Consider the following 5,215-nt stretch of genomic DNA (forward strand, 5'->3'; position numbering starts at 1 on the left):
CAGACCGCATGGATTATAATTTACATTGTAGTTTACACTCTCCCCAGTACATTCAGTGGGTTATGGCAGGATATATAATGTCCAGCATCTGTCCCTGCAATATCATTTAGGACAACTCCAAGTAGCAAAAATGTCCCACATCTCAACTCTTCCTTCTCCCTTCCCTCAGCAACTACCATAGCCACTTTCTTCAGATCAATGTTACAGCTGCTTCCCTTACTATTCAAAATAATTTTACAGAAGAATACCAATAAGTTCACACTATTCCATAACTTATTCCTCCATCCTGTAGACCCTGGGTTGGTGATGTCCATTCCACCTCTGTATTGAGAGGGGACTTATATCCAACATGGTTGGTGGATATGATTCTCTTACTTAAAGTTGTAGGCAATCTCAGTTCCCTGGTGTGGTGGTTAGCCATTTTCACTTTCCTGTTAGCTGGCCTGTGCAAGTTCAGCAAACCAGAGAATAGGAGTTCAAATCTGCTGAGGCTTAGAGCCCAGCTGCCACATGGCCAGTCCATAGCTTCAAGTCTTCTTAGGATACACCAACCCCAGTGACAAACTACAAGTTCAATAAAAGTGACAAAAGAGGCATGTGTAGAAAGGCCACATCTGAGTCCAATTCCATCACACTCAGGAGCACAATTTCCATAGTAAGGCCCACTCCAGAGCCATCTGCCATGACCGTAGAATCTGTGTGTCTCCATACCTCTCAGGAGCACCAATACCTGGAGGTGTATCTACTTTGTCTTTCTCTTTTCCCCATTTTTAAAAGGGCTGTTTGTCTTTTGTTTTTAGATATGTTTTCTTTATATATGCTGTATGTTAGGCTCCTATCAGATATATAATTACCAAATATTTTCTTCCATCACACCTTTGAGGTGTACAAGTTTTAATTTTGAGGAGTTCCCATTTATCTATTTTTTTTCTTTCACTGCTTGGGATTTGGATGTGAAGTTCAAGCCAAACTCAGAATGTAAATGCATTACCTTCCCCCCATCATGGGACACAACTCCCAGGGATGAACCTCCCTAGTGCTGAGGAATTACTACCAAGCACCAGCTGGTGATGTAACTAGAAAAAGACTTTGAATAAAAGGGTCAACTCAGAAGAGCAGACTACCTCAGCCTACATGTAATATTAGGCATTAAAAACTGCTTTATGATCTTGAATAAAAGGAAATGAAAAGAACAAATGAGTTTATATGGCTATGAGTCTCTAAGAGAGAGTCAGGAGGTCATCAGAGAGGTTGTGCTTACACACACCTCAGCAAGGTCCCAGAGACAGCCAAAGTAGATACAACCTCAGGTACTGGTTCTCCTGAGGGCTATAGAGACCCACAGGTTCTATGGTCATGGCAGATGGCTCTGGAGTTCAGTGCCATGTCAGTTGGCCCTACGCTGGAGTTTGTGTTCCTGAGTGTGATGGAGTTGGATTCACATATGACCTTTCTACACATGCTTCTTCTGTCACTTTTACTGGACCTGTGGTTAGCGCTGGGGTTGGTGTATATTCAGGAGACCTGAATCTCTGGACTGTCCAAGTGATAGTCAGGCCCTAAGCCTCAGCAGACTTGCAACTTATACTGTCTGGTTTATTGGACTTACCCTCGCCACCTAACAGAGAGGTGAAGAAGGTCAACCACCACACCACAGAGTCAAGAGTGCCTACACCTGCAAGCAGGAAAATTGCATCCTTCATCCATGTGGAACCTAAGCTCCTGCAATATAGAGGTGGAGTGGACATAAACATCCCAGGGTCCACAGGCTGGAGGATTAGAGTATGGATTAGAGTAAACTTACTGATATATTCAACTATGGAACTATTGTGATTAGTAATGGAAGAATTTGTAGCATTGATGTGGAGAAAGTGGCCACAGTACCTGCTGAAGTTAGGGAGAGGGAAGAAGAGATATGATGTGGGGGCATTTTCAGGACTTGGAGTTGTCCTCGGTGGTACTGCAAGGAAAGACACTGTGTAATGTATGTCCTGCCATGGCTCACTAGGTGGACTGGGAGAGAGTGTAAACTACAATGTAAACCACTATCCTTATGGTGAAGCAGTGCTCCAAATTATATTCACCAAATGCAATGAATATCCCACAATGATGAAAGAAGTTGTTGATGTGGGAGGAGTGGGGTGAGGGGGGTGGGGGGTATATGGAGGCCTCATATTTTTTTAATGTAACATTAAAAACAATAAAAAGATGAAAAAATATTCCCTATTACAAGGTCCTGTAAATGCTCCACTAGATTATCTTTCAAGGTCTTTATGCTGTTTGCTCTTACATTTAGATCTTTGATCAATCCTGAGTTGATTTTTGTATATGGTGTGAGATGGTGTTTCTCTCACATTCTTTTGGATATGGATTCCAGTTTTCCAAGCACAATTTGTTGGAGATGGCATTCTCTCCCAGTTGAATGTGATTGGTGGCCTTTTTGAATATCTGATTCTATATCAGAACTCTCAATTTGTCTCAATTTGTTGGTATGTTTATCCTTGTGTCAATACCATGAAGTTTTGACCACTGTAGCTTTATAGAATGTTTTAAAGTCAAAAAGTGTGATTCCTCCAATTTCATTTTTCTTTTTCAATATATCTTTTGCTATTTGGGGACACTTGCCCTTGCATTTAAATTTCATATTTAGTTTTTCCAATTCAATAAAAAGGATGTGTTGATTTCTATTGAGATTGTTTTAAATGTGTAGATCATTCTCAGTAGGATGGACATCTTAATGAAGTTTGATCTTCCCATCCATGAAAATGGGATATTCTTCATTTTTTAAAAAGTCTTCTTTGATTTACTTTAACAGGGCTGTGTAGTTTTCTGTGTAGAAATCCTTTACATTTTCAATAAGTTTATTCCTAGGTATTGGATTCTTTTATTTGATCTTGTACATTGGATTTTTGTCATGATTTCTTTCACAGATTGCTCATTACTAGTGTACAGAAATGCTACTGACTTTAGTGCATTAATATTATAACCTGTGACATTACTGAAACCATTTATAAGTTCTACAAGTTTTGGTGTAGATTTCTCAGGGCCTTTCATACATTGGATGATGATATCTGCAAATAGTGAAATTTTGACTTCTTCCTTTCCATTTTGATGCATTTTATATCTTTTTCTTTCCTAAGTGTTTGAGTAGGTACTTCTAACACAATGTTAAATAGAAGCAGTGGCAGTGGAGATCCTTGTCTTGTTCTTGATCTTAGTGGGAAAGGTTTTAGGATTTCACCATTGTACATGTTGTTAGCTGTGGCTTTTTCATATATACTCTTGTTCAAAAATTTTCCTCCTATTACTATCCCTTTTGCAGGATTTTTATCAGGAAAAGGGTGATGTATTTTGGTGAATGCTTTTCTGCATCTGTAGATATGATCATGTGATTTTTTATTTCAATCTGTTTATGTGGTGTATTACATTGATTGATTTTCTTTTGTTGGATAATCCTTATATACCTGGGATGAAACTCACTTGGTTATGGTATATAATTCATTTGATGTGTTTTTGAATATGATTAGCAAGTATTTTTTTGATGATTTAGCATCTAAGGACATTGCAGAAATTGGTCTGTATTTTTCCTTTCTTGTGGTGTCTTTGTTTGGCTTTGTTTTTAGGATAATGTTGGCATCATAGAATGAGCTAGGCAACGGTCCTTCTACTTCTGTTTTTTTTTTGGAAGAGTTTAAGCAGGATTGGTGTTAGTTCTCTGTGGAATGTTTGGTAGAATTCACCTGTGAAGCTGTCTGATCCTGCACTCTTCTTATTTGGGAGGTTCTGATTCCATATTTACTTGTGATTGGTCTGTTGAGTTCATCAAATTCTTTTGTCAATGTAAGCTGCTTGTGTGTTTCTAAGAAATATTTCATTTCCTTTAAATTATCCTTCTTGTTGGCATATAATTTCTCAAAGTATCCTCTTCTGGTACTCTATTTCTATGGAGTTAATGGTGATATCCCCTTCTTCATTTATTATTTTGTGTATTTACATCTTATCTCCTTTTTTCTTTGTTGGTATAGCTAAGAGTTTTTCAATTATAATGATCTTCTCAAAGAGCCAGGTTTTAGTTTTCTTAATTTTTTCTAGTGATTTCATATTTTCTATTTCATTTAATTCTACTCTAATATTTATTTAGTTCTTTCTACTTCATTTGGGGTTAGTTTGTTTTTCTTTATCTAATTCCTACAGGTGTGTAGTTAGGTCTTTGATTTTTGCTCTTCTTTTTTTTTTTCCATTTATATATTTATGTCTATAAATTTCCCTCTCAATACAGCTTTGGCTGAATCCAATAAGTTTTGATATGTATTGTTGTCCTTTTCATTCATTTCAAGGTATTTCCTGATTTCTTTTGTAATTTCCTCCTTGACCCAGTGTTTGTTGTAGAGTGTGTTGTTTACTTTCCATATATTTGTGTCTGACCTAGTTTTCTGGCCGCTACTAATTTCAAGCTTCATACCATTATAATCAGAGAAATTACTTTGTATAATTTCAATCTTTTTAAATTCTTTGAGTGTTATTCTGTGGCTTAGTATGTGGTGTATATTGGGTAATGGTCCATGTGCACTTGAGAAGAAAGTATATCCCACTGTATTTGGGTGTACTGTTCTGTATATGTCAGTTAGGTCGAGATCCTCTAGTGTATTATTCAGAGTCTTTGTTTCTTTATTGATTCTCTGTTGAGATGTTCTGTCTAGTCATAATAATTTTGTATTAAATCCCCCCACTATACTTGTATAAGCATCTATTTCTCCACTTAATTTTCCCAGTGTTTGCCTCATGTATTTTGAGCCTCATGCTTAGGTGCATAAAAGTTTATTTTCGTTCTTTCTTCTTGAAAGTTTACCCCTTTTACTAATATGTGGAACCCATCTTTGGCTCTTAAAATCATTTTGTGAGACGAGAACCTCTGCTCTTGTGTCCTGGACAGTTCTCTCATGTATGTCTGATGGGAAGAAAAGAGGCAGAAGAAGCTATAGGAAAAAGAAAGCGGCTCTGTGGTGGAAAGTCAGAGGCAAAACTACCACCACTAGGGGTCACTGTTGGATAAGAATTGTTCCTCCCTCATACTTGCTGGAGGGCAGGGGGCTGAATTCAAAGGCAGGGGGAGAGGGACGGGGCAAGATGGTGGTTGAGTGAGTGCACCTGAGTGTCTCTCCTGCATAGAAGCAAACTGGGCAGCATTGGAAATTCTTCGGGAACAGGCTGTTTC

This window comes from Dasypus novemcinctus, unplaced genomic scaffold (genome assembly GCF_030445035.2).
Source record: "Dasypus novemcinctus isolate mDasNov1 unplaced genomic scaffold, mDasNov1.1.hap2 scaffold_152, whole genome shotgun sequence".
NCBI lineage: Eukaryota > Metazoa > Chordata > Mammalia > Cingulata > Dasypodidae > Dasypus > Dasypus novemcinctus.